Below are 27,483 nucleotides of genomic sequence, written 5' to 3'. Positions count from 1 at the left end.
AATTGACCTTCTTAGGAGTCCATATACTTATACAATTGTATCTCAGTCTTACATTTCCCATTTTTAATAGGATTGCCTTTTCAGGAAAAAAAAAAAAAAAAATATATATATATATATATATATATATATATATATATATATATATATATTGAAATAGACTCACAATATGGAGACGTTTTCTCCCAAACTCTTTTATGGCTTATAACCAATTCTTCAATCTCCAGCAGCTTAAACATCCCCTGAATATGCTGGTTGCATTTCAGAATAGGATCTACTAATTATAGATAGTTTTAGTTTTTTCCTCAGGCAGATAATAGTCCCAGCATGTTACAAAGATTTTAGACTTCAGTAGAATTTACAAGAAAGAACAACGCTTTTAGCACTGAGATGATGTTTTCTTTCTTTCTGTTTTGATATAAGAATGGAAATCCTGGTGGCACAGTGTTTAAGAGGTCGGCTGCTAACCAAAAAGTCAGCAGTTTGAATCCACTAACCGCTCCTTGGAAACCCTATGAGGCGGTTCTCCCCTGTCCTGTAGGGTCACTATGAGTCGGAATTGACTTGATGACAAAGAGTTTTATATACAAGAATAAAAAGATATTAACTACAGGAAGTTTCCACAGGAATCTTATCTAAATTTGCTATTAAGACTTGGAATTAGAATCAGGCTTCTGGATAACATTAACTTAAAAAAATAGATATATATATGTACTATGTATTGTTTTATTAAATATATAGATAATACATAAATGATATATATTAAATTAAATGCTTATTTTATTAAATATATATTTAAAAATTAAAATATATACATACACACACGCATATATATTTCCCTACTATCTCTGTCCTAGATTCTAAGTGTGTCTGACTGACACAATATGACAATAAATGTAAATCACAAAAATGCCCAGAATCATTATTTAACTTCTAACTCTAAACAGTGGGAAGCACAAACAATCATGTCGGGACTGTGCAGAAATTGATAGGTTATCTGGCTTGTTTTAAGCCAGCTGGAGAATTTTTAAAAGTAAAACACTTCCCAAAAGCATGCAAACAGTGTGCCGGCTTAAAATAAAACGTGTAACGGCTATTTAATTTGCGTTAATAAACAGCCACCAATCAGGTTTTGAAAACCAGAAGTTCTTTTAAAAGTAGCATATAGAACAAAAGAACCCTGAGGGATCCCGAGAATTGTTTTCAAGTAGCAGGCCTTCTGCAAGTTTATTGATTGATAGCTTCAAAAGAGAAGGCCACATAGTATATCTAACCTCACATGCATATTACATGGGGCGAGATAGGCTTAATCTGCATGAGGGATACAAACACAGTAAGACGGCCATCAACAGGATGAAAACGCTGCTGAGGAAGAACAAGGTGTTGGGTAAAAAGGCCATTGAAGGAGGAGCACAGGCGGGGAGTTTAAGAATGAAGTATTTAAGGAAAGAACAACATGTTTGGAAAGCGAATTGTGTAAATGGCTAAAATGGTGCCCCAAATGATTTTCATTTGGGAAAAGGCTGTGGAAATGGCCAGGGATACAAAAATGAGAGAGGAAGAATGAGGTCCTAGAGAACTCAACCATTTTCCGGAAAATAATAATGCCCATTAGAGGCCAATAGCCTACTGCACACACCACTTCCCAGCAACTGCCCTCCCCCTTAGATGGAGGCTTTGCTCCACTCAAATGGACAGAACTAAGACTTTTGGCTGCCTTTTCTCTTCCATCAGGGGAAAAAAAATTTTTTTTCAAACTGTAATAGCTCAAAAAATCACCTTTCTATGATTAAAGGAGAAAGAGAACCAGATTTGTTATATTAATCATCAAAACGATACCTAAGAGCTGAAAATAACCAAAGAATAATCATCACCGTTCAGCGTTCTCTGCTATGGGGTGAAGGATGTGTCAGCAAACCCATCCCAAATCTTCGTATTCGGTGGTTCAGAACCTGGCCTGCTCTGAGCTGAACTGTTCTGCAGTTCAAGGAAGTTGCATTTAGTGCATTTTAAAATAAATTGCAGACTCATTTCCAAGCTACTGAAATGTAAGAGAGTAGAATGGCAGGTCGGGGGAGATACAGATTGGGGTTATGTGGCTGCATTTGTTGCTTCTTTAAGATACAGACGCCTTTCTACTTTTAAACAAATCTTGCAAACGGCCTAAGGAAAAAGAGTAAGTCAACAGCTCCTCATAGAAATAGGATCATGGTCCAAGGCAAGGCGAGCTCGTCCCTATTTCTGACTTTTAGGTTCTTTCCCATTGCTTCTTCATTTTGCAAAAGCCTGAGGCACAAAGTAAATTCTCTACAGCCTGAGAAAAGGCCGGCGTCTAGACCTGAATCAACGAAGACGACTAAACGGGATAGTTCGAAACGTAAATATGATTTGTCTGGAGTAGCTGTGGACCTTCTCAAAGTAAGTTGATCAGACAATCAGTATATCAACATTTATGTTTGCATCTATGATGTACCTGATCCAGGTGATAACTGTCCAACCCTTCCCTTGGCTAAATCCAGGAACTGTATTTATTGTAATCCAAGACCTGATAAGGAATGGCCATCTAAGAAGTTTGAACTCAGGGTAATTAATTTTAGTCTATTTCAAATCTAACTGAATTTTGGCTGTAGTTTTCAGGAAGAGATAAAAGCTGCAGTTTAGGGGAAATTGGTTTTAAAAACCCTGCGGCGGGCTTTGATCAGAAAAGCAGGCTCTCCAAAGCTTAACGAAATTCAGGGTTGTTTTCTCAGCACATTCTGCCAGTGAACAGGGGCGTAAGGGTGTGCGTGCGCAGCTGGGCTGGAGGATACATTTACAGCCTTCTCAACCCCTCAAGTTTTGTTCTCACAAAGGTGAACTTGGTCCACTCCAGATTACTTTCAATGAAGCTTTTGAGACTCAGAAAATCTGGAAAATATATTACACATTTCTAATCTTCCTGTTACGCTTATTTCACGGTAACTGGTGCAAATGTGTCTCAAAATGACTCTCCTCATAAAAAAAGTGTCAACATCCCATGGTTTTATTTTTCTAGAAAGGCTTCTGTGCTAAAAGGCTCTGAGAAAAAACACTCACCCTCTTCATCATTCACTTCAGTTGTCTTAGAATGTTATCCGCTCCTCCAAGACAATCCAGGAGAAGTTGTGCAGAGATTTGTCCGGAATTTTTATTCCAAAGTAGTAGCTATTTTTCAGAACTGTGGCTTCTTATCCAATGTCATCAGGCAATTTATTTTATGCAGCATTTACCACGTGAAGCATCGCACAATCTCCCGAAGACATGATAGTAAATGAAAGATGACTCACCACCTGAGACACAGACGGTATTCTCGTATGGACACACACACACAAAAAAAGTGAAAGCAAAGACAGAGGGAAAAGAGAACAGGAAGGGAGAGAAAACAGCATCGAAAGAGAAAATTGCAAATTAGGGCTTTAGTAGCTGAGAAAGTAAAGGATATCTAAGACTGAAATTCCTGCAGGAGACAAATATTATCTCTCCACTGACTCCTGCCTCTACCTGGAACTTCTCAAAGACCTATCTCCCAGGGGTAACCATCTCCCCTCCCTCAGATCCAACAGAGCAGCTGCAAAGCTGGGTGATAAAGGCTCTAGTAGAGGTCTCAGTAATGGATCTGGCGTGGCTGTGTACCTTGGAGGACGTCATGCTTTGCGGCCCACCTTACCAACTGAGGTCTTGTCCCAGCAAAGCTGAATTTATCCTCTAAGTATTGCTACTTGCAAGATCTTCTCAGGCATCCCTTGAAGGGCTCAAGGCCTGTATGCCTTGCTAACGAACTGATTATTCATGGTTTATGAAGCATTTACATGTTGCCCTGCATTAAGTACATGATTATCCTGGCAAAAAAATAAGTTTTATTTTTCTAAGATGATTTTGCTTTTAGGGATTCATCAAAACTCTTTTGCTCTTCTTTAACAGCAGTTCTCAGAGTAGCAGTTGGAAAAAGCTTGACATAAACCGAGAGACAAGTTGGCCTAGTAAATGGCAAGAAGGGATGTCAAGTTTGTATGCAAAAAAATGAAACAGACAGGAGGTCAGTTAGTACAGAGATTGGTTAAGGAGTCAAGTGTTTCAGTCCAAACAAGGGCTCAGAGCCCAGGAAAGCAGCACAGAAGAATCTTCCAGAAGTAATACCCCAACAGAGGAGATCTTGCAGGGCCAGGGAAGGAAGGATCCTGGCTATGGACTGGGAGAACATGAGACAAGTGGTGCTGGCATGGAAGAACTGGGTTAGAGGGACTAACAGCTCTAAAGCAGGCCCAGAGACAAAAGGAATCAGGGGCAGCTGTATTAGATTTTTATTGCTGTGTGACAATTTCCACACACTAGACCACAAAATAAATACCCATTTATTATCTCACAGTTTCTGCAGACCAGGGTTACGGGCTTGGTTTAGCTGGCTCTTCTGCTCAGGGTGTCACGTAATTGGAATTACGATATTGGCCAGGCTGCACTCCTTCGGAAGCTGTAGCTTTTCTTCCAAGATCGTGCAGATGTTGGCAGAATTTGGTTCTTTGCAGTTGTAGGACTGAGATTTTCTCTTTATTCCTGGCCATCAGCTGAGGGTGACTCGGAGCTCCTGGAGGTCACCTGTCATTTCCTGCCATGGGGCCCTCTCCACAACATGGCAGCTTGTTACTTTAAGGCCAGTAGGACAACATCTGCTGCAGCTTTGAATCTCTCTGACTTCCGTATCTCTGACCTCCAGAACCTCTTTTTAAAAGGCTTACCTGATTAGGTGAGGCTCACCCACACTCAGAGAAAGGGAACTAAATGAGGCATGCACGTTTCAGGGTAGGAATCTTGGAAGGCATCTTAGAATTCTGCCTACCACACAGCTTAACTAAATGAATGAGTGAATAACTAAATGAATGAATGAACAAGCAAGGGTGGGGGAGAAATGGAGAGAAACAAGAAGGCACACACGGGAAGATGGGCATATAGGCAGAGAGAAAGGAAAATGACTAAACAATCTAAAAAGACCATAGCGGGGAATGGAATAAAGAGACTTAGTAGATAGAACAGGAGATTCATACAGAAGGGGACACATAGATCTTCACGGATACTTCCAGGAGCAACACTTAAAACTGCTGAGCAGGACCCAGAGAACTGTGCCCTCTGCAATGGTCGTATGTGTCTTGGGAAGAGTGGGCAGCCAACTATTGGCAGGTGCACAATGGCAGGAAGGAGGAGAGAGGGCAGGGATATGCTGATGGCCTACTATGTGTCAGACTTTGTTTTATAAAGTTTCATCTATATTACTTTATTTAATCCTCCCAATATTCCAATAACATATATTCACTCTTTTACAAATGAGTGAATTGAGACTAAAGGAGCCCTTGTAGTACAATGGTTAAAGCACTCGGCTGCTAACCGAAAGGTTGATGGTTCATACCCACCCAGCATCTTCACAGCAGAAAGGCCTGGCAATCTGCTCCCATAAAGACTGCAACCAAGAAAACCCTCTGGGGTGTTTCTACTCCATTACATGGGTTTGCCATGAGTCAAAATCAAGTCAACAGCACCTAACAACAAAAAATTGAGACTCAGAGAAATCCAGAGAGTGGTGCAAGTTTACACAAAGACAGATACAAGTTTGAATCTGCACAGCAGAGTTCATGCTCAAAGTCAGGCTCCCAGAACTGTGTGTATCAAATCTGAGTGATATTCTCCCTTTAAGGGGGAACAATTCTCACCAAACATCAATGTTATTTTTATCATGCTGTTACTTATCACGCAGTTTGAATCCAACAGGTGCTCCTTGGAAACTCTATAAGGCAGTTCTACTCTGTCCTATAGGGGGGTTACTTAAATACATAAAAAAACAAAAGAAAACAAAAACTAGGTATAGAATATGTAATGTATCTAGCTCCTATACAGTAATGAATTTGATATTAGTTTACAAATTCCATGTAAATAAAATGACACAACCAATACAACTTAAATCACCATTTTACAAAATCTAAGGTCACCTTATTTTGCTAAAATAAAACCAACAGTTTTGGTTTCAGTAGAAGAAAGGCACATTGTGTTTTCTATTTCCTGTTGTCAACTTGATTCTTTTCTTTTTGATATAAAACGGATTATCATTTGAGTCACCGAAATTCTTTTTCTCATTTAATAATAAACTCATTTTTGATCTCTGATTTTTTGATCTTTCAGTCAATTTTATAGAAGAACCTAATTCAATACCAAAAGTTTAAAAAGAAAAGAAGCAAAAAAACAAACAAAAACACTATCTACAGGAGTATGATTAGATTTTTTGTTTTTTTTTACAAAATTGCTGTAATGTCCTACTGTATAGGTTGGTACAGTAGAGTCACATGTTTCATAGGGGTTAGGTTCTAAAGACAGTGCACAAGGCAAAAATCATTTTTAGCCAAAATTACTCTTTAAAAATATGACTCTTTAGATTTAATGCAGCCTTGAGGGGCCTCATGGACCCTGAGATTCTATGAGGAGACATTAGACACATCTCCATCTCACTCGGGTAGAAGTTCACACTGATAGAAGTTCATTATGTAGAATGGCAGATGTTATGGATTGAATTGTATCCCCCAAAAATATATGTCAACTTGGCTAAGCCATGATTTCCAGTAATGTGCCATTGTCCTCCATTTTGTGATGGATGTAATTATTCTATGTGTTGTCAATCCTAACCTCTATGATGTTAATGGGGGCCCTGGTGGCACAGTGGATACGCATTTGGCTGCTGACCAAAAGGTCAGCAGTTCAAATCCATCAACCACTCCTCGGAAACCCCATGCAGCAGCTCTATTCTGTACTACAGGGTTGTTATGAGTTGAAATCGACCAGATTGCAATGTGCTTGGTTTTATGATTTAATGAGGCAGAATTAGAGGCAACTATGTTAATGAGAAAGGACATAATCTATGTTAATGAGAAAGGACATAATCTATAGGATTAGGTTGTATTTTGGGTCAATCTCTTTTAAGATATAAAAGAGAGAAGCCAGCAGAGAGAAGAGGGATCTCTTACCACCAAGGAAGAAAAGCTGGGAGAGGAGCACATTCTTTGGACCTGGGGTCCCTGTGCTAAGAAACTCCTAGACCCAGGGGAAGACTGGTGCCAAGACCTTCCCCTAGAGTCAACAGAGACAGGAAGCCTTCCCCTGGAGCTAGCACCCTGAATTGGAAAGTCTAGACTCCTAGACTGTGAGAGAATAAATTTCTGTTTGTTAAAGCCATCCACCTGTGGTATTTCTGTTTAGCAGCACTAGATAACTAAAATAGCAGACGAGTGTTCTCTGTTATTTAAATTTTATATTTCTCTCTTTTTCCTTCCTTCTCCCTTCCCTCCATCTTTTCTTTCCTCCCTTCCTTCCTTCCTCCCTCCGTTCCTTTCCTTTTTACAAGCATTTACACATAAGAGAATGTGTTTTAAAAATAAAGATAATATTTAGAAATGAGAGGTCATTATCTATGCAATTTACTCTCAAACTGTTCAGAAAAAAGTTAAAAAATATATAGAGATAGAGACAGAGATATAGGTAAGAGAGAGAGAGATCAAATAAGTGTGGAGAAATGTTAAAAGCATGTAAATCTAGGTAACATGTATATGGAAGTTCATTATAATATTCTGGCAATTTTCCTGCTTTTGGATTTTTCTAAATAAAAAATTTAATTAAATTAAAAGAAAATAACATTCTTTTTGGCAAAATGCTGGGGTAATATTACTTGAAATACTAAGCACCTTTGTGGGCATTCTTTCCATTTTTGTCATTTTTTTCTAGTGCTGCTATAAACTAAGTTACATAAATTTTATAATTCACATAAATTGTAAATAAAGTATGCTTCTATTTATAATTTATTTCAGTGGTAAAATAATACTAATGGAAGGATTTTTTTGTAAATGGTTATCTAACATCTCTCAAATGTTAGCAAGCGTGGGGGAAAAGAAGTGGGCAAAAGGTGGTCTTTTATCATGTACAAAGCACTGTTCTTACCAACTATCTAGAAAGCTCCATTAATATTTAATATCCTATAATATACGCGCCTCATTGTAAAATGTTTCTGTTATATTTTGTTCTTGTTGTTTTGCAATATTTGCAGTCTGAACATTCTCTTAAACAAACATACACACCTGACCACACATATCACCTCCTAATCTCCCAATTTCTATTATTTTCATCCCCATTCTCACGGACTCCCTGACACGGATTCTCCAAGGAATCTTTGATTCATCCCTCTCTCGAAACTCTAAACTTTGGCTGTAGTTCAATATTTCACTAAGACCAAAGTCCCATACTACACCATTGTGCCAATAAGGAAAAGACTCTTCTTCCAGGGGTATCATTTGGAGAGCAGAGAGCTGGATGGTGTTCAACGGCCACTCACTGCTCAACAGAGTATCCATGTCGCAGACACAATATGCACAGTCATAGTCTAACTGATAAGTTCAGCGTATCATTGCTTCTCATTTGGCAGGCCATGTTAGTCTCCTACGGAAACCCTGGTGGTGCAGTGGTTAAGTGCTACAGATGCTACCCAAAAGGTCGGCAGTTCAAAGCTGCCAGGCACTCCTTGGAAACTCTACAGGGCAGTTCTACTCTGTCCTATGGGGTCACTATGAGTCAGAATCAACTCAAAGGCAGTGGGTTGGTTTTATTAGTCTCTTAACTAATCTCTCTACCTCATTCTCCCATCACAGCCGTTCATCCTAACAGCTGCTGCTAGATTATCCTCCTAAAGCACAGTCTGTTCATATAAACACACGCCCAGAACTTTCACTAGCTTTACCTGGCTACCACCAAATTGAGATCATGCTCATCCATCTTGTATTTAAGGTTTCAACTACAGCATACATTTCCAATTTCAATTGTCACTATACCTCTACATAAGCCCAAGGCTCTGATGAAGCATTCCCTAGACATGAATTGGGCTTTCCCATCTATTTCACTGGTCAAAATCTCATACACATGCCAAGGCCCTTCTGGAATACACTCTAGTACTTGGTACTTTTTGCTCCTCTCTGACCTTTTTCATTTTTCATAGTGGCATCCAGATTGTACCTCTCTTATGGTACGTACTTTATAATAATTTTATTGTAACCATTACTCATTTTTCCTTACAGAATATTTATTAATGCAACCCCAGTATCAGTATTATACTGTGAGCTCAGGGACTACCACGAACATATATATTTTTTTCTTTTTTTTTATTGTACTTAGATGAAGATTTTCAGAACAAACTAGCTTCTCGTTAAACAGTTAGTACACATATAGTTTTATGACATTGGTTAACAATTCCATGAAACGTCAACACTCTCCTTTCTTGACCTTGGGTTCCCTATTACCAAATTTCCTGTCCCCTCCTGCCTTCTAGTCCTTGCCCCTGGGCTGGTGTGCCCTTTTATTCTTGTTTTGTTTTATGGGCCTGTCTGATCTTTGGATAAAGGGTGAACTTTAGAAGTGACTTCATTACTGAGCTGAAAGGGTGTCCAGGGAACATACTCTCAGGGTTTCTCCAGTGTCTGTGAAGCCAGTAAGTCTGGTCTTTTTTTGTGAGTTAGAATTTTGTTCTACATTTTTCCCCAGCTCTGTCTGGGACCCTCTATTGTGATTCCTGTCCCAGCAGTCAGTGGTGGTACTGGTCACTATCTGGTTGTACTGACTCAGTCTGGTGGAGGCCATGGTAGTTGTGGTCCATTAGTCCTCTGGACTAACCTTTCCCTTGTATCTTTAGTTTTCTTCATTCTCCCTTGCTCCTAAAGGGGTGAGACCAGTGAAGTATCCTAGATAGATACAGTCTTTTAAGACCCCAGACGCTACTCACCGAAGTAGAAAGTAGAATATTTTCTTTATAAACTATGTTGTATGTCAATTGAGCTAGACGTTCCCAAGACCATGGTCCCCACAGCCCTCACCCCAGTAATTCGGTCCCTCAGGAGTTTGGATGTATCTATGGAGTTTCTATGACATTGCCTTGGACAAGTTGTGCTGGCTTCACCAGTATTGTGTACTGTCTTATCCTTCACCAAAGTTACCACTCATCTATCGTCTATTTAGTGTTTTTCCATCTCCACCCTTTCCCTCCCTCGAAACCATCAAAGATTGTTTCTTTTTGTGTTTAAACGTTTTCATGAGTTTTTACAGTACTGTTCTCATACAATATTTGTCCTTTTGTGATTGACTTATTCCAGTCAGCATAATACCCTCTAGATTCATCCATGTTATGATATGCTTTGCAGATTCATCATTGTTTGTTATCCTTGCGTGGTACTCCATTATGTGTATGTACCATCGTTTGTTTAACCATTCATATGTTGATGGGCATCCAGGTTGTTTCCATCTTTTTGCTATTGTGAGCAATGCTGCAATGAACATGGGTGTGCATATGTCTATTAATGTGATAGCTCTTATTTCTCTAGGATATATTCCAAGGAGTGGGATTGCTGGATTATATGGTATTTCTATTTCTAAGGAAGCACCATATCAGTTTTCCAAAATCATTGTACCATTTTGCATCCCCACCAGCTGTGCATAAGAGTTCTGATCTCCCCACAGCCTCTCCAACACTTGTTATTTTCTGTTTTTTTTTTTTTTTTTTCCAGTAATGCTGGGGTGAGATGATATCTCATTGTGGTTTTGATTTCCCTTTCTCTAATGGCTAGTGAGGAAACCCTGGTGGCGTAGCAGTTAAGTGCGACAGCTGCTAACCAAAGGGTCAGCAGTTTGAATCCGCCAGGTGCTCCTTGGAAACTCTACGGGGCAGTTCTACTCTGTCACTATGAGTCGGAATCGACTAGACGGCACTGGGTTTCATTTTGGTTTGGTAATGGCTAGTGATTGTGAGCATTTCCTCACGTGTCTGTTAGCCACTTGATTGTCTTCTTTGGTGAAGTGTCTGTTCATTTCCTTAGCCCTTTTTTAAATTGGATTATTTGTCTTTTTGTTGTAGAGGTGTTGGATTTCCTGTAGGTTTTAGAGATTAGACCTTTGTCGGATTTGTAATAGCCAATTTTTTTTTCCCAGTCTGTAGATTCTCTTTTTCCTCTTTTGGTGAAGTCTTTTGATAAGAATAAGTGTTGAATTTTAGAAGATCCCAGTTATCTAGTGTATCTTCTGGAGTTTGTGTTGTTAGTCATGGTTTATATTCTGTTAATACTGTGTATTAGGGGCTGTAGCATTGATCCTAATTTTTCTTCTATGATCTTTATAGTTTTTGGTTTTATATTTAGGCCTTTGATCCATTTTGAATTAGTTTTTGAGTATGGTGTGAGGTATGGGTCTGTTTCATTTTTTTGCAGATGGACATACAGTTTTGCCAGTACCATTTGTTAAAAAGACTGCCTTCCCCCATTTGATGGATTCGGGCCCTTGTCCGAGAGCAGGTGACCATAGGTGGATGGATTTACATCTGGGTTCTCAATTCTGTTCCATTGGTAAATGTATTTGTCATTGTACCAATACCAGGCTGTTTTGACTACTACTGTAGCTGTTTAGTAGGTTCTGAGGTCAGGTAGTGTGAGGCCTCCTACTTTATTCTTCTTCAATAGTGCTTTACTTATCCAGGGCCACTTCCCTTTACATATAAAGTTAGTGGTTAGTTTTTCCCTCCCCTTAAAAAATGTTGCTGGTATTTTCAGAATGGCATTGTATTTGTAGATTACTTTGGGTAGAATTGTCATTTTCACAATGTTGAGTCTACCTATTCATGAGCATTGTATGTTTTTCCATTTACATAGATCTCTTTTGGTTTCTTGCAGGAACGTTTTGTAGTTTTCTTTGTATAGGTCTTTTACATCCCTGGTTGAATTTATTCCTAAGTATTTTATTTTGGGGGGGCTTTTTTTTTTTTATGATAAATGGTTTTGTTTTTCTGATTTTTTTTTTTTGTCATTCTCTTTATTGGTGTATAGGAATACAACTGATTTTTGTATGTTTGTCTTGTATCCTGCACTCTGCTGAATCTTTCTATTAGTTCCAGTAGTTGTCCCGTGGAGTCTTTTGGGTTTTCTATGTATAGTGCCATATCATCTGGAAATGGGAACAGTTTTACTTCTTCCTTATCAGTTTGGATGCCCTTTATTTCTTTTTCTTGCCTTATTGCTCTAGCTAGGACTTCCACACAATGTTAAATAAAAGTGGTGATAAAGGACATCCGTGTCCTGTTCTTGTTCTCAAGGGGAATGTTTTCAGCCTCTCTCCATTAAGAACGATGTTGGCTGTTTGCTTTGTATAGATGCCCTTCATTATGTTGAGAAATTTCCCTTCTATACCTATTTTATTGAGAGTTTTTATGAGGAATGGGTGTTGGACTTTGTCAAATGCCTTTTCTGGGTCAATTGAAATGATCATATGATTCTTTCTTTTATTTATGTGCTGTATTACGTTGATTGATTTTCTAATGTTGAACCACCCTTGCATACCTGGTATGAATCATACTTAGTTGTGGAGTACTATTTTTTTTGCTATGATGCTGGATTATATTGGCTAGAATTTTGTTGAGAATTTTTGCATCTATAGTCATAAAAAATACTGGTCTGTAATTTTCTTTTTTTGTGGTTTCTTTTCCTGGTTTTGGTATCAGAGTTATGCTGGCTTCATAGATTAAATTTGGAAGTATCCCTTCCTTTTCTATATTCTGAAATAGTTTGAGTAGTACTGATGTATGCTTTTATCTGAATGTTTGGTAAAATTCTCCAGTGAAGCCATCTGGGCTAGGGCTTTTTTTGGCGGGGGGGGGGGGGAAGTTTTTTTTTTTTCATTACCTTTTCGATTTCTTCTCTTGTTATAGGTCTGTTCACATGTTCAACATCTTTTGTGTTAGTTTGGATAGGTAGTGTTTTTCTAGAAATGTAACCATTTCCTGTAGGTTTTCAAATTTCCTAGAGCATAGTTTTTCATAATTCTCTGCTATGATCTTTTTTATTTCAGTTGGATCTGTTGTAATACCCCCTATTTCATTTCTTATTTGGGTTGTTTGCATCCTGTCATGTTTTTCTTTTGTCATTTTGGCCAGTGGTTTGTCGATTTTCTTCACCCTTTCAAAGAACCAGCTTTTGGTTTTGTTGATTCTTTCCCCGGTTTTTGATTCTCTGTTTCATTTATTTCTTCCCTTATCTTTATTATTTCCTTTTTTCTGGTGGCTATGGGCTTCTTTTGCTGTGCTATATTTGTTCAAGCTGTGTAGCTAATGTTTTGATTTTGTCCCTTTCTTGTTTTTGATGTGTGCATCTGTTGCTATAAATTGACGTCTGAGGACTGCCTTTGCTGCATCCCAAGGTTTTGGTATGATGTGTTTTTATTCTCATTTGATTGTAGGGATTTTTTGATTCCATCTCTGATTTCTTGTATTACCCAGTGGTTTTTAAGCAGGGTGTTATTCAGTTTCCATTTAATTGATTTTTTTTTCCTTGCTCTTCCTATTGTTAATTTTTACTTTATGGAGTTGTGATCAGAGGAGACACTTTGTATTATCTCAATGTTTCGGATTTTGTTGAGGGTTGCTTTGTGGCCTAAGATGTGGTCTATTCTGAAGAACATTCCATGTGCATTGGAAAATAATGTGTACTTTGCATCTGTTGGGTGGAATGTTCAATATATGTTTATGAGTTCAAGTTGACTAATTGTGACCTTTAGCTCTTCTGTATCTTTTTTGAGTTTCTGTCTAGATGTTCTGTCCTTTACCGAAAGTGGTGTGTTGAAGTCTCCCGCTATTACTGTGGAACCCAGTTCCTCTTTTCAGTGCTGTTAGAGTTTGTTTTCTGTATTTTAGAGCCCCGTCATTGAGTGCATAGACATTTATTATGGGTATGTCTTCATGAAGAATCATTGCTCTAATCTTTATATAATGCTCTTCTTTGTCTTTTATGTTGGATTTTGTTTTAAAGTCTATTTTATCTGAGATTAATATTGCCATTCCTGCTCTTTTTTGGTAACTGTTTGCTTGATATATTTTTTTCCATCCTTTGATTTTTAATAAATTTATATCTTTGTTTCTAAGATATGTCTCTTGTAGACAGCATATTGGTGGATCCTGTTTTCTTATCAGTTCTGTCACTCTCTGTCTCTTTATGGGTGCATTTAGACCATTTATGTTCAGCATAATTATTCATGGGTATGAATTTATTGTTGTCATTTTGTAGTGCCTTTTTTTTGTGGTGCTGATGTTTTCTTTGTTCCTGTTCCTCGTCTGTGCTGAATTCCTTTTGTTTAAGCATTTTTTTCTATTTCTTTTATTTTTATAAATTTTGTTTTTACTGAGACTTTATGTTTTTCTTCTTTATTTTGGTGAATAGGTTTGTTAACTTTCTTTTCATTTACCTTGAAATTTATCCTTATCTTCCTAGGTTTGAACCATTCTTTTATCACTTGGTATCACCTTGCCTTCCTCTCCATTAGAAAGTTCTACACCTACACCATTTATTCCCTCTTTTATTGTTCTGGCATTGTTGTCATTTACTGATTAACCTCTTTGGATTCCCCGTTGTAAATCTTTTCACTTTGAATAGTCCTTGAGAGTTCATTTCCTGGGTTGGTATCTGGCTGGTGCAATCTTGCCTCCTAGATTCAGGCTGTCATCTGATGTTGTTTGTTCTCAAACAGAAGGACTCCCTTTAATAATTCTTGTAAGTTTGGTTTGGTTTTTACATATTCCCTTAATTTCTGCTTATCTGGAAATGTCCTAATTTCACCATCATATTTGAACAAGAGTTTTGCAGCATATATTATTCTTGATTGGCAATTTTTTTTTCTTTCAAGGTTTTATACATGTCATTCCATTGCCTCCTTGCCTACATGGTTTCTGATGAATAATCAGAGCTTAGTCTTGTTGTTTTCCCTCTGTATGTGACTTTTAGTTTTCTCAAGCTTGTCTCAGGATTCTTTCTTTGTCTTTGATTTTAGTGAGTGTGATTATGATATGCCTTGGTGATTTTCTTTTGAGGTCTATCCTATATGGGGTTTGTTGAGCTTCTTGAATGGTCAGTTTTTCATCTTTCATGATATTAGGGGAATTTTCTGTCAGTAATCCTTCAGTGATCTTTTCTGTGTTTTCCGTTTTCTCCCCCTGTTATGGAACTCCAATTACTTGCAAATTTTGCTTTTGATTGTATCTCACATCATTCTCAGGGTTTCTTCATTTTTCTTTGTTCTTTCTGGTTTTTCCTGAAAGTGTCATCCAAATATTTTCTTCAATTTCATTGCTCCTCTTTTCCATTGTTTCAAACCTGTTCCTCAGACATTCTATGACACTGTCAATTTCTGGACCAGGTTGTTTTGAACCCAACCCAGCCTAAAGAGAACAACTCAATAAACTAGACCCCCCAACCCTAAAAAAAAAAAAAATCTATAGAATGAATTTGCAGGAGTGAGATTGGAAAGATGAGATTTGTGGTGCTTCTTCCTCTTGGGCATTTGTCAATTCTGAATGAAGTCTTAAAAGTTTTAGAAGCTAAGCAGAATTTCCAGCTGGAGAGGCAGATTAGAGATAAGAATGTGCCAAAGCAGAAGGGCCATTTAAATATGGCAGACTTTCAGCTGGGACAAGAAATGCTACCTCGGAGTAAGTGAGAACCAAAAATACACCAACTCTCCAAGGGACCAAAGCCTAGCTTTCAGTAACCTCAGGACCAGCATAAGATGATTTAGAATCTCTAGTCTTATTTTATCAATGCTTATTAGAAAGAATAGCAAAAATCTTATAAAGGAAAAAGATTATTCAAAAGCTTAAATTGTCTCTACCATTTTCACATACAAGATCTGCATTCAATCAAAAATAACAAGAAAAAAAGGATAAAACCCAAGAGAAAAGCAGGCAACAGAAACAAATCCACAAAAAATTTAAATAATGAGATAGAACGGAGCATAACATTATGTTCAAGAAATATTTTTTAAAAAGGTGGAATATTTTGACTGGTTATTGAAAACTATTATAAAAAAAAGGATAAAATGAAATTCTGCAACCTAAGAAATACAATAATGAAACCTTACCCATTCATGGGATAAACATTCATCCATCTACAATTTCCACCTCTCTGGTTTCTTGGGAAGTTACTTTCCCACTGACAGTACATACTGCTGGCAAGTGGGAACCTGTATAACTGTTAGAAATGGAAAAAGTAGGCATGTGCCACAAATTACCATTTTTACAGGGTATTGTGTGAGGTGTTGCATCCTGGAGGTGTGATTGTGCAAAACTTTTGCATCTTTTGGCATTTGTACAGTTTGTGTTTCTCATGATGGTTCCATGTTTGTGTGAATACTGCATTTTCAGGTGCCATATATTGTATGCACCAGTCAAAGGACCTGAAAGTCAATGCAGAGGGCAGAGGGATATATGTGTCCCACATGGTATATATTAAAATCCATATTAATTACCTACCAAAAATTCAGGCACTTTGAATTGTTCAGCATGCATTCCATTAATGAAAAAAAAAATTACAAATGGAAAATAATTCAGATATGAAAGGGCTAAATTAGGAATTCATTGAATGGGTTTAAAAATAGATTAATGCTCCTCAAAAGAGAGTGAACTAAAAAATAGGTTAAAAGAAAATAATCCATATTATTAAAGAAAAGAATGAAAAAATATAGAAAAGAACATAGGATATACATGGAATATGGTAAAGTGCTCTGTAATGTGGGGACTCAGAAGGAAAGGAAAGAGTGAATTGACCAGGCAATATTTGAAGAGTTAATAGCTGAAAATTTTCCAGAATGGACAAAATATACAAAGCAATAGATTGAATAAGTTCTACTAAGTCCAAGTAAGGTAAACACATGCACACACAATAACGACAGCAACTACAAAATCCTGTCCATAGGCATATCATAGTAAGACTGTTAAAAAACAAAGATGAGAAAAAAATGCAAAAATTTTCAAGGAAGAATACATTATCCCTCAAAAGAGCAACAATAAGACTGGACTTCTCTAGAAAAACCATTAAATCAGAAGGCAATAAAATATCTTCAAACTGCAAGAGGGGAAAAAAAAAAAAAAAAGATTCCAAACTAGATTTTTACATCCAGTGAAAATATCTTTTAAAATTGAAAATGGAATAAGAACATTTTCAGGCAAACAAAAAAGTAAGATAATTTGTCATCAGCAGACCTGCACTAATGAATACATTAATGATGAAATTCAGACAGAAGGAACATATTCCCAGATGGCAGTTCAGATACTTAATGAGAAGCAATTGAAAGTATAAATATATGTGAAAATCTATATGCACATTAGGAGACACAACATAGGAGACACAACAATAATAATGTTGTGGGATCTAAATTATAAGACACTTAAAAGACACATACACAGCACATGAGTTGGTGGAGGTGAGTAAACGTGCTTAAGTTTATTAAGTTCCTTGTATTTTTCAGAACATCTCTGGGTAACGAAAACAATTAAGTATTTGACTACCATCCAAAAGGTTGGCAGTTTGAAACCACCCAGAGGCACCGTGGAAGGCCAAAAAAAAAAAAAAAACAAAAAAAAAACCCATTACCTTTGAGTCAATTCCCACACACAGAGACCCTATAGGACAGAGTAGAAGTGCCCTCGTAGGATTTCCAAAAAGCAGCTGGTAGATTTGAACTGCCAACTTTTTGGTTAGCAGCCATAACACTTAACCACTGTGCTACCCGGGCTCCCCTTGGAAGACAGACCTGGCAATATGCTTCCAAAAGGTCACAGCCTAGAAAACCCTAGGGAGCACTCTACTCTGTGAGCACAGGATTGCCATGAGTCAGAATTGACTCAATGGCAACTAACAACAGCAACAATACTCTTCAGAGCAGAGTGAAAGTACGTGTGGTAATCCCTTAAAGTAACCACTAAAAAATAGTAAAAACGTATATAGCTGACAAGTCAACAGACCTAGGAAAAAAGAGAAAAAACAAACAGAATGATTAAAAAAAAAAATACTTCAATACTTCAAAAGAAGGAAAAAAGTGAGTGGGATATAAAATATGTGGGACAAATAAAAAACAGATAGAAAGATGGAAGACTTAAAACAGAATGTATGTCAATTCTTTCGATGTAGACAATGTAAACGTTCTAATTAAAGGACAAGGATGGGGATGTAGTCTTACTCCTGCTTTCTGGGAAGATGGCACTTTAACAGTATGAGAATAACTCATTACATTACAAAATCATATTTTAAAAGTTGCTTCCACCAGATTTAGAGGAACACAGTTTCCAGAGGGAGAAAAAACTTCCAGAGATTAGTTGAGGATCTTCAGCTACTCTGTCACTGGAATCATTTGCCGACTCTGAGCAGGGGTAGAGGCTGAGGAACTGGGCTTTGCTAATAGAAGGAGGTTTGGCATAATGGTTAAGAACTCAACTGCTAACCAAAAAACCTACGGTTCGAACTCACCAGTTGCTCTTTTTTTTTTTTTTCTTTGGAAACCTATGGGGCAGTTCTGTTCTGTCCTATAGGGTTACTATGAGTCGGAATCGATGCGACAGCAGTGGGTTTTGTTTTGTTTTGTTTTGTTTTTTGGTACCAAGGACAGAGTGTTAGCCTGGAATGGCAAAGGGGAAGCTGGAGGGGCCAGTTTCCTCTCTCAAATGATTGGTGAGGTCTGAAGCTGTATGGGCTGGTTGGCTAAAAAGAGAGACTAAAAGTAGGCTAGAGTGAAATTTTCTCTAGCTTAACAGTGCTGATGAGACAAAGATCTCCCATTGGGATGGGGTCTCTGAGAAAAAAACTAGATGAATGTAGAAAATGCTGCAACAAATGATGAATTGGCATTGGCAACCTGTGGCTTATCTTACTGTGTGGTACTATTGGGAGAGTAAAGACTAGAGGAGGCACAAAAGGACAGCTGGAGTGGTGTTAAAATTTTGCCTCTTCATCCAGGTAGTGGTAACATAGATACAGTTCATTTATACAAATTCATCAAGCTATATACTTACAATGTGAGCCCTTTTTTTGTACTTAAGTTATACTTCAATAAAACATAAATAAAGACAACATTTGTCAGATTGAGTTTAAAATTTTAAAATATACAGCCATATGCTACTTAAAAGGAGCCCTAGTGGCTCAGTGGTTAAGAACTCCACTACTAACCAAAATGTCAGCTGTTCGAATCCACCAGCTGCTCCTTGGAAACCCTATGGGACAGTTCTACTCCGTACTATAGGATCACTATGAGGCAGAATCCACTTGGTGGCAATGGTCTTTTTTTTTTTTTTTTTTGGCTACTTAAAAAAACACACACTTTCTTTATTTAATGTATACAGGAAGGTTAAAATTAAAGGAAGTTGGTGTTGCTATAATTAATTTAAAACAAAATGAATAGTAAGTCATCAACTCATTACCAGAGATAAAGAAGGAAAATTCACAATGATAAATTCAAATTACTATGAAGATACAAAATTCTAAATTTGTTTGTATATATATTCAAAAATATTCACAGAATTAAACAGGTAAATCGAAATCACAATAGAAAAATTTTTAACACACATCACTGAGTATATGCAAGAACAAGCAGAGGGAAAAAAAGTCAATAAGTACATTAAAGATTTGAAGGGCACCATTAACCAACTTGACCTAACTGACATACATAGAATACGTACTCGGCTACTACAGAATACACATTTTTTCATCTGTGCATGAAACATTTACTGAAATTGTACACTCAGCCATAAAGCAAGCTTCATTAAAGTTTAAAGAATTGGATTATGCAAAGTAAAGTTTCTGACCAAATTACAACAACAAAATTAATAAAAAGAAAAGAATAACAAAATTTTAACAAGAAATTCTCTATGTTTTGGAAAATAATGCAAAGCAGTTTTAAATAATCCAAGAGCCAAGCAATATCACAATAGAAATTTTGAAGCAAATTATAATGAAAACAAGACAGAACAAAAATTGATGGATGAAACTGAAGTCAGCCTGTAGCCTTAACTGCATATATTAGATAATAAAAAAGTCATCAGTGACTTAAACAACCATTCTAAGAAGGTGGTTAAAATAAATAAATAAATACACCCAACAGTAGACGAAAGGAAATTATAAAGATAAGAGCAGAGTATAATGGAAGAGAAAACAAATGTACACCGAAGAGCAAAAACTCAATTTTTGGAGAGCCTAGCAAAATTGATAAACCACCGCTAAGACAGATCAAGAATAAGTGAGAAACCGAAAAATTACGAATATCAGAAATGAAAAAGTGATATTCTACCAATTCCACAGATCTTAGATACTGTAAGATAATATTATGAATAACTTCAATCTACAGGATTGATGAAATTTTTAATAAAATAAATTCTTAAAAATAACACAATGAAGCAAAATCTAAAAGGTGTCATATCTATTAAAGACTTTAAATAAGTAATTTAAAACAATCCCATAAATAAAATTATAAACCCACCAATTCACCATTACTGAATTGTACCAAACTCTTTTAGGAGAAAGACCACTAGATTTACCCCCATCTCATCCAGAAAATAGAAGAAAAGGGCTCATTTCTCAACTTGCTTTGAGTACAACTTAAGCTTGATACCAGTTCCTAAGAAGACCGTCATAGGAACATCAAGAATGCCTAAATCCAGGCTCTTTCAAGGAGTACATGGAAAAGTCCTAAACAAAATATTAACCAACTGAGTATATTGTAATATAAAAAGGATAACACATCCTAGCCAAATTAGATGTATTCCTGGAGATCAAGGTTGGAAATCAATAAACATAATTTTTCACTAACATATTCAAGCAGAAAATAGTATTATGAATCCAATAGATGCAAGAAAACATTTTGATAAAGGGAACTTTCTTAATTTGATGCAAAGTGTATACAAAAACCTTACAGCAAATACATTTGATGATAACTTATTAAAATATTTCCCTTTAAAATAAGCAGTAAGACAAGTTTGCCTGCCTTATCACTTCTGTTCAACATTCTACTGGTGGTGATAGCAATTGAAATAAGGCAAGAAAAAGAAATGCCACTTAGGGAAAAATATAAAACTGTCATTTTTCAGAGATCAAATGCGTATATATAGGAATTCCAAAGGAAATTATAGGTAAACCATTAGAATTAATGCATCAGTTTAAGAAGCATGCTAGATACAGAAAACAGCAACTGTATACAAACAGCAATTACGCTTAAATAAAATAGAAATAATTATTTTAAAAATGAAAATTTTTTAAGATGCAATATACAATAGCATCAAAAAACATTAAATACATAAGAATTAATTCAATGAATGACATGTTAGCTCCCTACAGAGAAAACACTAAAATATTATTTTTTAAAAAAGAGCAAAATAAAAGGAGGGATAATTTGTGTTCATGAGTTTAAAAACTAAAAATTGTACAAGTGTCAACTTTTCCCAAGCTATTTTACAGAGTCCTGCCATCCTAATCAAAACACTATCAGGGATTATTATTTTGATGAGTGAATTCTAAAATTTATACGGAAATGAAAAGCCAAGAATTATCAGTTTGTGCCACCTTTTATTCTTGCTGGGACCTTAACTTACTGTTAGGGATTCAATTATGTTTCCCAAAAATGTGTGTTGTAAATCTTAACTTCTTTGGGTTATGCCTATGGTTATAAGCCCATTTGTGAATGGGTTTTCTTTGTTATGTTAATGAGGCAGGATTAGTGTAAATCTATCTTGAGTTAATCTCTTTTGAGATACTAAAGAGATTAAACAAGTGAGCAGACCAGAGATGGGGTAAGAGACGCCAAGACACATGGATATCTCCAAGGAAGCAGAAGCTGAAGAGACAAGGACCTTCCTCCAGAGCTGACAGACAGAAAGACTTCCCCTTGAGCCGGCTCTATGAATTCAGATTTCTAGCCTCATAAACCGTGAGAAAATAAAGTTCTCTTTGTTAAAGCCATCCAGTTGTAGTATTTCTGTTACAGCAGCACTAGATAACTAAGACACTCATTCATTCTGTCTCATCCTGCAATTATATCCCTAAATATAAAGTCAACAGAAATATACTTATGCCCCAAAAGAATGGGATAAGAATGTTCACGGCCACATTACTTATAATAGCTAAAAACTGGAAACAGTGTAACAGATTTATTAGAGGTGGTGGTAATTACTACAACAAAATACTACGCAGCAATTAAAAAGAACACATAACACTCAATAAGATGGATGAGTCCCACAAATATAATGTTGAGTAAAGAAGTTATTCACAAAGAATATACAATGTGTGATTGCATTTATAAAAAGTACAAAACCAAGCAGCCATCTAAGGTACAATTGGTCTCTAGTCACCTGGAGCAATAGAGGAAGAAGGAAAGTCAGGAACGGGAGGAGGAAATGGAATGCATGGCTGATTGTCTCCATGAATAATTACCCCCTTTGCCATTAGTCCATAAGAACTACTACCAATACAGTACATACTGATCAAAGATTCTAAAGCAGAATCCTGATCAAAAGGGGTAAAAATACAGAACAGAATTATAATTTTTATAGAATCCAAATATTCTGTAGCCATTGACTTTAGAAGAACCCCTGAAACTATTGTCCTGAGATAGTCATTAACCCTAATAATTTAACCCAAAATATCCTCTGAAGTCTTCTTTAAACCAAACAACAGTCTTGCTTAACTAGTAAAGAATATCTGCCATGAGCATTGCACTCTTTTAGATAACATTGTATATGGGATCAAATTGATAACAGCAAATTAAAAGTTTAGAAAGGAAGTTTAGAGGGGAATGAATTTATATGTCAGTGGGGGAGGAAGAATTCAGAAAAGGAGGGTGAGAACGGCTGCAAAATTTGGAAAGTGTACCCAGTGCCACTGCGTTGTACATGTAGAAATTGTTGAGTTGATGTATGTTTTGATGTGTATATTTTCAACAACATCAAAAAAAAAGTTCAAAACCAGAAGCAACTAATCTATGGAGCTAAATCTAAGTAGGAGGTTATCTCTGGAGAAGCTGAACGGGTAGGAATTAGGAGAATACGTGGGGAACTTTCCGGCATGCTGGTTATTTCATTTCTTGATGTGAGAATCAATCTGTTCACTTACTGATAACTCACTGGGCACACTTTCTATAATAAAAATTATTTCAAATAAAAAGTAAATGCAATCCATTGATTTTATTCTTCCTGTTATTGTTGATGCTCTTTTAATAGAGTTAGATATTATGGGCTTTAGTTTCTCTTGATAAACAGTGGAAGACGCAGATTCCTTTTCTAAAGGCTTCCATGAGATTTTAATCTTTTTTAAAGAGTAAACTCAAAGAATAATTTGAATAAAGTAAGTAATTTGAAGATACAGGAAGAGATAGAAAATTAAGTGCAGGAAATTCTGAAGAATAGTGGGATAAGTTTCAGGGGAAAGAGATACGAAATGAAGACTATCGACTACTGCCGTTAGTAACAACAAATACAGCTGCTTGTCTAACCTACGAAAGGACTTGGGGAAGCAACATGGTGGAAAGTGTGGGCTATAAGTTGGCAGACCTGAATTCAGATCCAAGTATTGGCTATTTACATTCCGTGGATTGTTATGAATTTTATATAAAAATACTGTATGTGAAACTATCTAGCACATAGTAGAATTTTTTTAAATAAATATATACACCCAGAAGACACAGCCCCTGGACTCTCTGTTAGTCCAAAACTAAAACCATTCCTGAAACCAACTCTTCAGACAAAGATTAGACTGGACTGTAAGACATAAAATGATACTCACGAAGAGTGTGTTTCTTAGCTCAAGTAGATACATGAGACTAAATGGGCAGCTCCTGTCTGGAGGCAAGATGAGAAGGCAGAAAGGGACAGGAGCTGGTTGAATGGACACGGGAAATCTGGGGTAGAAAGGAGGAGTGTGCTGTCACATTGTAGGGAGAGCAGCTAGGGTCATATAACAATGTGTGCATAAATTTTTGTATGAGAAGCTGACTTTCACTTAAAAAAAAAAAGCACAATAAAAAAAGAAGAAAAAAAAATTATCTACATGAGCATAAATTGACAACAGTTAATCCAAAGCACAGGAGAAAACTTTAAAGGGCAGGGAGGCTACATTAATGCTGATAGAACAATATGCATGAGTAGAGATAATGAGAATGGTGACACAGTGTGAAGAATGTTACCAGCGTTATTGAACTGTTCATGTAGTAATTGTGAATGGATGTGTGTTTGGCTGTGTGTATTGCCACCAAAAATACGTAAAATATTTTTTAAATAAATAAATACAAATAAGTTAGTTAACACAGTCTATTTACTCTTAATTATGATTAACTGATACAATTAGTTTAAGTCATGCTTAAATTTTTATGTTCTGTACTTCATTTCAAATGAATTTTTAAATTGAAAGAAAAAAAAACGCTAAAGCATATAATCTATTCTGAAACCCGGCAGCAGAAATAAAGCTCCTGTAATTAATGTAGATAAAATGATTATTAATCATATTCCCCCAACTCTATGTGCAATCAAAAATGATATTTGCTTCAGCTGTCTTTCAGCTTTGTCATTTCATGCTTGAGTAATATTGGAAACGAACCTCTTTAGTTACCTGCCATATCAAGATTAACGGATACTAGAGTCGTAAACTCCTTCTCATGAAAGTTTTCAAAATTTATCCATCATTCTCAACTTTTAACATCAACTAATTAACCTTTCTTGTTGGTGCAGGAAATTAAAGTCAGAGATTTTGGGGGAAGTAAAAGCATTTTCGTAGTTATGGGCCACTTATAATATTGTGATAAAGTAATTCCAAAGAATTAATTCATAGTCCTATGTATAGGGTTGCCAGATAAAATACAGAGCTTCCAGTTAAATTTGAATTTCAGATAAATAACAAATCATGTTTTAGTAAAAGAAAATTGAATGGGACATACTTACACTAAACAATTATTGATCATTTCTTTCAAATTTAACTGGCTGTCCTGTATTTTTATTTGATATGTCTGGCAAACCTACCTATAGTAGTCATCAGCAAATCTGGAATAGCAGTCATAAAACCTATAGTCTAAAGCTATCTTGCCAAAGAAAGAATAGAGTCCCCCCATAATTTATGCCATAATTATTATTGCAAAGTATTCATTGTCCCTTTTGTAACACACATTTTACACGTTGGTTGAATTATTTAAGAAGAAAAAAAATTTTTTAACTGACATATTTCAAATATTCCAGTACAATGCTACTCAAAGTATATTCTGCAGGCCGATGCCAATTCTTGCCCAGATACTGAGTTTGGGCTAGAATATAAACCAAGTCCATCAGCTATTAAGCACAGTGTTTATTCCGCTGGCATTTTTTCTGATAGCGAGACTTCCTCGATGAAGGAAGTATTGTGTTGATTTCATTTCTAGCCCAAGTTGGTTATCTCGACATGATTCAGTACCAAAGAACTCAAGGACTGGCTGGTTACTTAAAGAAACCCGAAAGTAAATTTGTTTGTGAATGATTCTTCTGTGGATTTGGTAATGGGGCCTTCATATATGAGGATGCATCTGTAACAGTGGAAATTTTAATACGGTACACTCAACTTTCATGTAGATCCTGAAAATGTTGTGCCAAGGGATCATAAGTAACATAAAATAAACAGGAATGCGTCAGTCAGCAAATTTATGTGTAGATTCCTATTCTATTGTTTAGAAAATAACCGTATACTTCTTCAAATACAACCCTGTGACTATCTCTCATAATGTGAAAATACTGATGAAATAAAAATGAATTATCTTATAAAAACCATCATTTATTGAGTACTTGCCATGTGCAAGGGGTAGTTCTAAGTGCTTTATTTTAGTTAATTCATTTAATCTCCTCTGAGGAATGCAAGTTTCTTGTGTTCACACATAGTCGAAAGTTCAGCATATTATTTAATAAGAAAGTGTAAGAATCACATTAAACTTAGGAGATTTCAGTTCAAATAAAATTGGCAATAAGAATGTAAACTTGACTCTAATTAATGGATTTCCTTGAAGTTTTTCCCTGTTTTGTTCCCCAACTCTCATTTATTTCCAACATCAACACAAACGAATAGCCTAAATATAACAAGTGCAATGGAAGAAAAAAGATTAATGTAGTACTTAAATTTTTACTTTATTACTAATGTTTATTTGGAGCCCTGGTGGCACAGTAGTTAAGTACTAGGCTGCTAACCAAAAGTCTGTGGTTGGAACCCACCAGCCGCTCAGCAGGAGAAAGATGTGGCAGCCTGCTTCCATGAAGATTACAGCCTAGAGAAGCCTACGGGGCAGTTTTACCCTGCCCTATAGAGTCTCTATGAGTCAGAATCGACTCAACAACACTGGATTGCCCTGGTGGTGCAGTGGTTAAGAGCTCCACTGCTAAACAGTCGGCAGGTGAATCCACCAGTCACTCCTTGGAAACCCCATAGGGCAGTTGTACTCGTTATGAGTCAGAATCAAGTCCACAGCAACGGGTTTTGGTTATGTTATTTTAGAAGATCAAGTGGTGGGAAAAATCAGGTACAGCAGAAAAAAATGATGCATTTTTAAAGGCAAATGCTTTCAAATGAGAGATGACTGAATTCTCAGGTTACAGTTCTACAGAGTTGTGTATGTGTGTGTGTGTACGTGCATCTGCGTGAGTGAGTGTGTGTGCCCACCGGCAAGGTACACGGGCTGGGAAAGATCCTGACGGGGGAGTGTAGAGACTGATCCAAAGAGGACACCTAAGAGAGGGCATTAAAAGTATGAAGAAAGACTTGGAATGAAAGGGAATGAGGGCTTTAAAATTGACTGGAAGGAATACATAGAAAAATAGATAAACAATGAAAAGGCTAGTGCCTTGACTGTAAAGGATTCAGAAACTTAAAGACCATAAGAAGAAGAAGAATTATAAGTAACTAGAAAGAGACCTGGTGCAGTGATTACAAGCTCAGCTGCTAACCAAAAGGTCAGCAGTTTGAATCCACCAGCTGCCCTTGGAAACCCTGTGCAGCAGTTCTACTCTAAACCCTATGGGGCAGTTCTACCCTGTCCTACAAGGTCGCTATTAGCTGGAATCGACTCCACAGCAATGGGTTTGGTTTGATTTTGGTTTAGAAAAACTACCCAAATCAGCAGATCAAAACACTTTGAAAAAATTATATTTGGAGCAAGGACAACAAAGACAGAATTGTCCCATTGTTAGAAACAATCTGACTGATGACAAGGGAAAGTTGGATCTTGCTATTTTGTTGCTAGCTTCAATGTGGAGGAAAATAGCTTTGAGAGTGAAGAGAATGAAACAACCACTTATAAGAGTGAACTGAAGCATAAGCTACATGAAAATGTGTGTGTATGTATGTTTGTGTACACATGTATGTATATTTGCATGTGTACACACACACATGCCTTATTATTAATTGCCGTCAACTGTGACTCATCGTGACCCTGTAAGTGCAGAACAGAACTGCTCCATAGCACTTTTAATGATGTGGCTTCTTGGAAGCAGGTTACCAGGCCTGTCTTCCCAGGTGCCTCTAAATGGGTTCGAACCAACAAGCTTTTAGCTAGTAGTCCCGTGCTTAACTGTTTACACCACCCAGTGACTCCTATATGCCCATATGAGTT

Source organism: Loxodonta africana, chromosome 15, assembly GCF_030014295.1.
Source record: "Loxodonta africana isolate mLoxAfr1 chromosome 15, mLoxAfr1.hap2, whole genome shotgun sequence".
NCBI lineage: Eukaryota > Metazoa > Chordata > Mammalia > Proboscidea > Elephantidae > Loxodonta > Loxodonta africana.
Note: the sequence above shows the minus strand (reverse complement) of the source record.